Genomic DNA, 11,517 nt, shown 5'->3' on the forward strand with positions numbered 1-11,517 from the left:
ATATATATATATATATATATATATATATATATATATATATATATATATATATATATATATAATATCAAGCTCGTGTGGAGCAGTTCAGGTGATGCATTATAGGCATCAGATTTACAAACCTAGTAGCCAAACCAATGGTTCCCGTAGAAGAACCATTAACTGTAGGTAAACCAGTAAAACCTAAAACATCCGTAGCAAAACTAGATACAGTAGTAGAGATACTAGTACTAGGACTATTACTATTACATAACCTAGTTGAAGACTTGATCATCCTTATACGCAGTAGTCCTTGTTGATCGTGTTGGTAAAAAGAGGTTGCAAAAGGTGGTGGACTTTCGTACATTATACAAGAGTCTTTTTGCTGCTGAGCTCCATAGTTGGCTAGGCTGTCCGCAACACAGTTCTGCTCCCGAAAAACACTTCTGATAGTTGGTCTATCCAGATGTTGGATTAAGAACCTGCAATCATTTAGGATATTAGCATATTGCAGTGTATGTGAGGTAAATAAATTGAGTATGGCCTGTGCATCTGTTTCAATTAGTAGTGGTTTGAAATTCTGTTGTACAGCAATGATTAGTCCTTTGAGTAGAGCAAGTAATTCAGTCTGAATTGCTGTTCCAGGTATTGAAGCTCCTGCAAATCCTAGGATCCACTTCCCCTTGTGATTACGAAAAATTCCTCCTATACTACACTTAGAGGTATTTAGTGAGCAAGAGCCATCTATGTTAAGCTTGTAAAAATTTTTATTTGGAGGGTTCCATTTAACATATAATGGTAGGGAAGCTTTAGTATTACTTTTGTGTTGTGTCAGGTAAAAAAATTCAGCTGCCTTCGTATAGATGGTCCTGATATCTAGAACTAATTTTTTATGTTCGAAGGTATTCCTATTTCTTGTAATCCAAAGCTCCAATAATGCAAAAGGTAGCAAAGTGGTATTTGAAATATTATAAGAGTTAGCATGTAGTTGTTGGTGAATGAATACCTTAAAGAGTAGTAGATTTGGATCAGTTGAGTGGAAAGAATTTAGCACTGATGCTGATATATGAAGTTTATACCAAATATTTTTTGCTTGTGTACAGTCAATAAGTATATGTCTTACAGTTTCAGGGTATCTATGACATTGAGTACAAATAGCTGAATTGATAATACCTAACTTATTAAGATAAGCTGCTATTGGTAGCCTATCATGGCAGACTAGCCATATGAAATGAGATATTTTCGGAGGAATAGGTAATTTCCAAATCCAGGTATAACTTTCCATTGGAGTAGTCAAAATATTCATGGCAGTTGAAAGAGCCGTATACATGGATTTAACAGAAAACAAACATGTTGGTGTGAGTCCCCAATAGAGTTGGTCATATGTTGAAGGCTGAATAGCCATGTAAATATTATTAATAAGAGTATGTATCTGGTCCGGTAAAATGAAAGATAGTTGATCTAAATGCCAACTATGATTGTAGTAATAATTTGAGATAGTTTTATTTTCCTCATCCCTTGAAAAAGGTCCATATATATAATTACGAAGTAAAATGTTTTGGTTAATCCAAGGTTCGTTCCAAAATTTTACATGTCTCCCTGAGGTTATATTCCATTTAAATCCTAGTTTACAAAACTCCCAACCTTGCATGATATTCCTCCAAATAGATGATATATTTTTTCTTTGTAGACTAGGATTTTTTATATAATTATGTAATAAAACTTGTGCCCATAACTGAGTTGGATTTTTGAAAAGTCGCCATGCAAGACTGACATGCAGAGCTTGATTTTTTAGGGTTAGGTTTTGAATGCCTAGTCCTCCTTTATCCAAAGGTTGGGTGATGGTATCCCATTTTATAAGATGAAATCTTTTCTTAGTAATTGTGGTACCCCAAAGAAAATTCCGTTGGTACCTATTTAGGAATGCAATAATATTTGAAGGAAGTTTAAGATATTGCATAACATGGTTTGGTAAAGAATTTAAAGTAGAACGTATTAAAGTAGTTCGTCCTGCTTTAGTTAAAAAATTTGTTTTCCATCCAGCCAGTTTATTTTTAAAATTTTCGATTAAAAACTGGTAATCCATTTTAGTAGGTTTATTTGTAAAAATTGGAAAACCTAAGTACTTTCCAAAAGATTTGCCCTCATTCATATGAAATATTTGGAGGATAGTATTTCTAATATTGGTAGAGCAGTTTTTAGAGAAAAATATCTTTGATTTCTCAAAGTTTATTGTTTGACCCGAAGAACTTGTAAACTGAGCAAGTGTATTAAACATAGCTTGACAAGAAGTAGCAGTAATTTTTTGTGTAAGTATAATGTCATCTGCATAAAATAGATAGGACAAATGGGGTCCCTGACAACCTAATGTAACAGGTGACCAATGATAATAATCCACCGATGTATTTATCTTGCGAGAAAGCATTTCTAAGCATATGATAAATAAATTAGGGGATAGTGCATCTCCTTGTCTAATTCCCCTTGTGGGTTGAAAAAATTCAGTAGGATTTCCATTGATGAGAATTGAAATACTACTAGTTGTAATACAAGACATAATAAGATTTATGAATGCAGTTGGGAAATTTAAAGCAGAAAGAGAGTAATGGATAAACGACCATTCTAATTTATCAAAGGCTTTCTCTAGGTCCAATTTAAGAAGCATATTTTCCTTATTTCCTTTCATTTTTTGGAACCTAGTAAGAATTTCTTGCACTATAATAGCATTGTCCGCAGCCCTTCTATTCTTTTGAAAACTAGACTGAGTTGGATGTATTAAATGTTGTAGTAGAGGTTTCAGTGGTTGGCAATGATCTTAGTGATGATTTTATAAATAGTGTTACAAAGACTAATTGGTCTATATTGGTAAATAGTGGAAGCATGTGTATTTTTGGGTATTAAACAAATGAAAGTCTTATTGATGGAAGCGTCTATTTTATGAGCGTTGAATGCTGTGTGACAAAAAGACTTGACTGAATTACCAATAATATTCTAATAACGTTGATAGAAATAAGGATGCAACCCATCAGGTCCAGGGGCCTTAAGAGGTCTGAAGGACTCTAATGCATTCATAATCTCCCAGTCTTGTAAAGGATTTGTCAAACTATATTGATCCTCAGTGGATAAAATATTTGAAGGATATTTAAGTAGTTTTAGAGGAGGTTAGCTTGTGGGTGTGGAATAGATTTTGATAATATTGTGTAATATTATCTCTAATAGTAATAGAATCTGTTATCCAATTCCCTCCCTGATCTTGAAGGGCAGTAATACGATTAAATCTTCTATGATTGATAGTACTTAGATGAAAAAATTTCGTATTGGCATCCCCATCATTTAACCAGTCAACTCGTGATTTTAGTTTCCAAAAATCTTCTTCTAATTTTAGAATATTATTAAAATCAATTGTGAGTTTTTTTCTAAGGTATGTAAGAATTGACTCGTAGGGTAATGAATTGAGGACTGAAAGCCACTTATGCGAGCCGGTAACTTCTTTTTATGCTTAAAAATATTCCCAAAAGTAGATTAATTCCATTCTTGTGCTTGAGTAGTAAATTTTTCAATAACAGGCAACAAGTGTAATTGTTCTAACCAAAACTTGATTTATCAAAGCTGGGAAAGAGGGATGGGAACTCCAAATTGTTTCGAAGCGAAATATAGTCTTGCGTGGTAGAGAGCAGTGGTCTAATTCTAATTTTAATGGACAGTGGTCTGAATGAAGTCGAGGTAGATGTGTGACAAGTATATTAGGAAAATGGTTAAGCAATTCAGAATTAGCAAAATTACCATTGATTCGTTCAAGTATATTACTACTAGAGTGTCTACCATTAGTCCATGTGTAACGGCTCCCTTTGTACCCTAAATCTACCAAGTTACAGTAGTTTATACATTGAAGAAAATTATTTGATCTTGAATTATTAATAGGTAGGCCACCAAACTTTTCCCCCGCTTCTAGAATTTCATTAAAATCTCCCCCATCATCCAAGGGCCCTTATAGTGATCATACATACATTTTAGATTTTCCCATAATAAAAGTCTATTAACTAGACTAGGGCTTGCATATATAGCAGTGAAAACTTAAAAGGGTGGGGGAGTACCTGGATATGGCAATGTATCTCCTGACATGTAGAGACAACATGTTCCACCTGCAGCTTGTTTGCCATCCATAATATTGCAATGCCTCCTGATTGGCCTATAGCTGCTACCTCTATCAATCCTGTGAAATTAAAATCTTCCTTAATGGTGTGGTGACTGACACTGTGGGTTTCAAAGAGTACCACCAGGGCTGGCCTGTTGTAGTCCAATAATGACCTAAAATTGTGTCTAAAATCCTCCGAATGAACACCCCTGCAATTCCAAATAATGAAATTCATGTGACTGTCAGTATAATCAAACTGGTGACTGTTCCTTGGACCTCTTTGGGTATTTATCCGGCTTGTTCTGAGTATGAACGTGGGCATTAGAAGCATTGCGTATTTCCTGGCTTCTGGATTTGTAGTTGGTCTGAGACGGAAGGAAGTCGTACAAAGATTTTGAGGACACCTTACATAAATCTTTCTTTCGAATTCCTCCTTCTGGACAAAGACTTTTATCCCATCGAGAAAAGCATGCACTGGTCGAGTTTCTCTGTTGTAAGCGACGGCTGCATCTAGTTCCGCTTGAAGATTGTTGTCTTGTTCTTCTGGAGGTGGACTGTGTGGGGGTGATGGATTTGGTGATGACACTGGGGTTGGAGGTGGAGGAGGATCCAAATACGGTTGAATCCATGGAGTGGTAGTATGGGGAGGTGGATAAAATGGCATTTGGAGAATGTGAGGATGGAGATGAAGGGGGTCCCAATATGGTGTTGGGAGTGGGGGCTGCTGATATGGCCCTAGATATGGAGCTTGGGTCATGGACCAGTGGTACCTGCTGTAAATCTCCATGCCTAGTTGCATTCCCTCCATCACTATTTGTGCCAGATCCCTTGGGTGGTTTATCAGTATCGTTACCTCCTGATGATTTACTTCCATCGTGCATGTGAGAGCATGATTTTGTAGCCCTGTCTCCAACCAAGAAGTGAGTCTCGTTGGTGCATGAGGAGTCTGTGCAGTGTAGACTATGTTGTTGGGTTCCATAATCAATTGTGGAGGAGGAAGAGAGTGGGGTGTTGGATGGTGTAACAGACGATGAGATTGTTGTTGTGGTGCCTGATGCCTTCTGAGGTAATTTAAGTTTGGAGTAAACATCTTGTGAATGGTGGAATGTTTGAGGTGGAGTATCTATATGTGTAGTTGAAGTATGAGTAGGTGAATCTGAATTTGATAGTGGCTTAATTGAAGAAGTAGCAATGGATGGTATGGGCGGTTGGATTGATTGATGCGGTAGGAAGTTGTCTAGGTTTTTTGAAGGGGTGGTCAAATAATCATGACCTAGTTTCGTGGGACTTGTGAATTTAGGGTTAGGGGAGGATGATGGTGTTGGAGTAGGTATGTATGTGTCTATTTGGTCGTGTATTAGGGCTTGCATGGGAGGTGGTGGGTGTATTTGAGCAGGAGGTTTGCATGTGAAGGGACTCTACGTGTCTATTAGCAGGGGTGAGGAAAGGAGTTGACTGAAGACTAGATGGGGATTGGGCCGGTTGACAAGGCACTTGAGTGCACTTTTGAGGAGCTAATGTTGTATTTTTTGCTTGTAAAGGGAGTGGATCAAATTGTGACATAGTCTCGGTCATTAATGAGGCAAACAGATTATTGGCTAATTTAGGTGGTATAGGCTGTTGAGTGTTTATGTGGGTATTAGGGATAGGATTAGGGTGTTTAATAGCTAATTGCTCAAAAGGAAGAATAGGAGGATCTTTTGTGTATTTGCTAAGACCAGCCGATGGAGGATCCTTTATATGAGGATTAGATTTTAAAATTTTTGTTTTCTTTGGAAATTGGATTGTTTTCCATTCTGTGATGGCTGGAGTGTGTGTAGGGTTAGGATTATTTTTTGTATTAGGAGAAGTAGAGTCAGTAGAAGGTGTATCTTGTACCTGGTATTGACAAAGGCGTTGGTTATGCCCCATCCGGTCACATTTAATACAAAGCAAATTTAAGCCTTCGTATAGGATATTTTTCTTGTGATTGCCAATATAAACATGTGATCGTAAAGGCTGATCCAACTGTATTTCAACACACAGACGTGCATATCGACCTCTTGTAGTTGAAGAGGTACAATTATCCATGGATAGTAACTTTCCAATCTTGTTACCCACCTTGTGAAGAATATGAAAATCATAAAATTCAGTAGGTAATTCCGGTAGACGTATTCATATAGCAGAATAATTTATTTTGGTTTCAGATGCCGTAAATCGTGGTTCCCATTGACGAACAGATAGAAAATGATTCATAATGAACCAAGGTCCATGATGTAAAGCACGAATTTTATTTTCTTCCTTTTGAAACTTTAGACGGAAGAAGTCTGAGCCCAAATCAATAAGAGGGAGGTTTTCTGTAGGTTGCCAAAGAGTATATATTTTTTGTCTAAGTGTTTGGTGTTCCACCTTACGACCATACACCTTAACAATTACCGCATGTTGTCATGGTTTATAAATTTGACTCTTTTCTTCCATTGATAGAGGAATAAAATTTGAAGCATCTGTTGGTGCTTCCAGTTCATCCTCAAACGTCATGGTTAGTTTATGATTGTGGTCAATACACTACAGGAAAATAGGTCTTTAGCGATGGGAAATTCGGTCGTTAAAACTCCAAATCCAGTCGTTATTAGTCAATTACGATGGGATAAAACCGGTCGTCGCCGGTCATTAGTGCCTCCGTCGTTAAAGGTAAACGACTAGATTTTGATCCCGTCGTAAAAACTCTTTTAACGATGGCAAGAAATCCAGTCGTATACCAAGATTAGCGAGGGGATTTTCCCATCGTTATATGTCATCCCAGTCGTTAAAAACTTCAGTAACAATAACTAATTTTCAGTCGTTGTTAGTGTTTGGCGACCGGAATTCCATTCGTTAATTGTATGTACTTTCAACGACATACTTCTTAAAAACCAAAATTTTCCTTCGCTAATGTGAAATTTTAAGTAATGAATACATTACACACATTCGAAATCATACAAAGAATGAAGTCAATATTGACATAAAACATCTTTTTTAATTATAGAGAACTAATCAAAGTAGCAATAATATTACATCCAAATTGCATGATCCTTGTTTTCAATTCCTTAAAGAAAACAAAAAACTAAAGAGAAAGTAAAATAGTAGTTTGTACAGATGACGACTATAACTCCTAATAAAACAAAATAGATTTCCCTTGTTCTTCAACAATTCTAGCTGCTTCAACTTGCTCGGAACTATCTTTATGGAAGATTATTCAAACTTCAGGCCCTTTAACTGTTAAAAAAGGTTAATATTAGTTGAGTAAGAAAACAAGATTTACGATTGGTAAGTTGCTACCACACAGTAAAATGTAAAACCACGAAGCGAATAGCATCTCAAAATACTATGAACAATCAGTGCTTCTTACAACTACATCACTAACTCCAACATTAAACGTATCATGAACAACAACAACAACAACAACAACCCAGTAAAATCACACAAGTAGGGTCTGGGGAGGGTAGAGTATACGCAGACCTTACCCCTACCCTAGAGAGTTTAGGTTAACGGAGGCAATTTTCTCTTCTTCCACACAATATGTAAAATACTCAAAGGACTGAAGTGTGTGTAAACTCTTTTTTGATACATGTGCATAACAACAATCCGGGTAGGGCGATGAGGCAAGGAAGATGCCCTCTTACTCCTGAAGAAGTTGGCTTGATGCTAAGATCACTTGGATATGGGAAAGATGTTCATATTTACGTAGCATCTGGTGAAGTATATGGAGGTGAAGAGATGTTGGCTCCGTTAAAGTCCCTGTTTCCAAACTTCTACTCCAAGGACACTATTGCCAGCAAGGAAGAGTTGGAACATTTTCTGCATTTTCTTCTAGAATGGCTGCTCTTGACTTCATAGTTTGTGATGAAAGTGATGTATTTGTCACCAATAACAATGGAAATATGGCAAAAATTTTGGCAGGATGAAGGTATTCTGCTTCCCTTTCGGGTATTTCAGTTTGTTTTGGAAATTTTATTTAGATTCTGGCTAATATATCTTCTTTTTGATACAAGAGATATTTTGGTCATAAGCCTACCATTAGACCAAATGCTAAGAAACTATATCGTGTGTTCTTAAACAGAAATAACATGGCACTTGAAGGATATTATAGAAGAAATCAAGAATTATACTAAGCTGGTTCACTGCACAATCCAACACTGCTTTAGAGAAGAAAATCAGGAGTGGATGCGTTGACTAAGTGGAGTATTAATAAGCTAGATCATGTATTTTTGCCCTGTAATGATCTCCCTCAAAATATCAAAGGCCCTTATCGGATAGACAACATGCAGGTAGTCACTTTCGGACATAAGCATAGAGTAAGAGTTGATAAATCTCAATGTCTGTATCTCAGAATAAGAGTTGATGGAGCTTAGAAAAGGAGGAAAAGAGGGGCACAATGGTTAGTAGCTTCACAGCATGATGACATTGTATACATATGCTTCTATTGTGGCTAGCCAATGATTTGAAAGTTCTAACATGGCACATAAAAGCCATAAGGAAGAAATACTAAGACTTAATTTAACTATAACAACAACTGCTACAACTACTTGTACAGCTCAATCCCAACCCAGTTGTGCGTGGTCATATGAATCCTCAATATTTATTTTATGAAAACTACTAAGACAAATTCAACAATCACAACAACAACTGCTATCACCACCCAACAATCCCGGACTAGTTTGAATGGCTATATGAAACCTCAAATATCGCTTATGTTCTGTTCCTCTTGGGAGGTATTAGGTAGTTGTCACGAACACCACCGTCATAAACAATCAATTCTATTTATACTCAATAAAAGTACAATATTTCTAAATCTGCTAGTGCTCTAAACAAACTAAAAACTCCGGGTAGACACCAGTCCTGGTGTAAAGTTTACCAACTTGACTAAGACCCTCTTAACTATAAATCAAAACAATTAAAAACAGAAAGTCTCAATTTGCAGCAAGCTAAAAAACGCAACTAGAGAGTGTAAAGAGCAGAAGAGTTAATAAAGCTCACAGCATGATGACATTGTATACATATGCTTCTATTGCGAGTACTAGGTTATCTTAATCATTGTTGCTTATTATGGATGTAGTCTATTCATACGTCAAACTTTCCTTTTTCTTTCAACTAAAGAAGATTTTATTGATGAGAGGGAATCCTCGTGAAGAAGGAATTAAAAATGTGCAGAGAGATTGATGTCCTGAGTTCAACAGTATGCAGGGTAGAACTATTTTTTCCTACATATGCAAGAGCTATATGTGCAAGCAACGGAAAACAGATCTAGACTTCAAACCTCAATAATGTTATACGTTCAAACAATGAATCTGAGATGCACATATCTAATTGGATTTCAATATTAGAGTAACTGTACGTATGTCAAGGTCAGTACTTTATTTAACTAACAACAAAAGAATACACTAAATTTATTTAAGGATATTCATCAGGTCATAGTTGGTAGAAAGCTTACGAACCTATTAAATATTAATTTCAGCTTGTACTTTGTTGACTTGAAGATGGTGCTGATGAAGGTTGATTGCCCAGTAAGCTTATAATATGTGCATACTTAGAATCTATGTCGTCCATACGTATTTCTAGTGATTCTTTTGCTTTTTTTAGTTGCATTCAGCTCGGCCTGTAGTGATTCTTTTTCTTTTCGAGTTGCATTCAGCTCAGCCAGTATTGCAGCCTTTGAGGAGCTACCCCCTTTCAACTTCTTAGTGGTTATACCACCCCCTAATCCAACCCCGTGACTCTTGTTTTGAGGTCCGAAGCATCTTTCTACTACCTCGATATTCGTAAAAGATGGCTCAGATTGTACCAGTTCTTCTATCTCAGCCTATAAAATACAAGAAAAATTAAAATAACAAAATACATCAAAATAAAATGAAGGATGTAAAATTAAGTTCATCAATAAGCATACATATTTTTTACTAGCTTCAGGTTCTACAAGCGTGTCATTTTTCTTGTGAGTCTCAAAGAAGATAGTCGCCATGTTCGATGGATTACCGTCTTTGCCTCCCTTCACAATTAAATAAACAAGTCAAACAAAGACGAGCTTTTTTTATAGGATTGCATTGTGCACTTACCAGTTCGTAAATAATTTCTCTAATCGGCTTGCTACCCGTACGATGAGGCATTCTCAACTTAGACCTATTGATCGAGTTTCTAATGCTTATTTCCTATATTAAGAACAAACCGTTGAAATCATGAACTGTTACTTACAAAATTTAGGCCTCCTTTCATACACCATCGGCTGTCATATCTAATCTGTTCTCTAGTCTATAATACTGTTGTTGATGTACATTCTTTGAAGTTTCTCCCATTTCAGACTTTCGAAATTTTGATGAATTCATGTCAACCTAAAATAAGATAAAAGTATGGAGTAACTGTTAACTGAGAAAGATAAAAAAATCATTAAGACCATTAATAAAACTATTTATCCACAAGAAATTTTCCATGCCAATATTACTGATAAAAGAATTAACTGAAAGAATGTACATCACTATGATGGAGGCTGTAAATGATGGTAAGGACCTCCATGTTTCTGTTACAATGCCTTCCATTGAGGTATGTGATTAATATTTTCTTAATACAAATTTCTGATGTTGTCGTCATCTTTCTTTCTAAATCATCGAAACTTTATAAATTGATTTAGTCATGATATAGTGCTTTCTAAGGTAGTGCATCCTGGTGCAGCTTTGGATTCTTCTAATCTCAATTTATTAGTTGATTCACTTTAAAAGAAAATATAGTGAAAGGATTCTTCAAATCTCAATTTTAGTAGTTGAATATCACTTCAAAGGAAAAAAAGACAATGAAAGGTTGCAGAAACATCAGCTCTGAGATAGGGATAGAAACATCAGCTCAGAGAAAAGCAAGCGCCCCGATTCACACCCAGCTTGGCCTCTCTGCTGTTGAGACAGAGGACTCAAAATTTGTGCAGGAGTTGGGGAGGAGGATCAGAGATGCAGAGAAGGGTGCTCTTTTCCTTGGCTGAACACAAGGAAAAGAACAAAGAGAAAGGATTTGTTAACAATAAGATGGATGGACAAGCATTCAGGGGTGAAGGAAAAGCATAGACAAGAAAGAATTATAAAGGCCAACTTTTCGTATTGAAGCGAACTGAACAAAGATTCAATTCAAAAATAGGCAACTTGAAGATTTACATTGTGAATAATGCTATCAGTGGATAATTATTTTGTAGTCCAAATTCTAGTTTCCTCAGTAAAGTATGACAATGGAGGGGCGAGAAGATAAGACTCTGGGTTAGCAGCTGAAATTAGAATATATTGGATTGTGTTTTATTGGAAGCTTCCACAAAATCAGGAGTATAACCAAGAATACAAAGATGTTAAGGCTGAGCTCTCGCAAAAATGTCATATCGTAATAGTTCCTAAAAGGTTCCCATTAAAACATCAGCAGCACTT

The sequence above is a fragment of the Nicotiana attenuata genome, unplaced genomic scaffold, assembly GCF_001879085.1.
Source record: "Nicotiana attenuata strain UT unplaced genomic scaffold, NIATTr2, whole genome shotgun sequence".
In the NCBI taxonomy this organism is placed as follows: Eukaryota; Viridiplantae; Streptophyta; class Magnoliopsida; order Solanales; family Solanaceae; genus Nicotiana; species Nicotiana attenuata.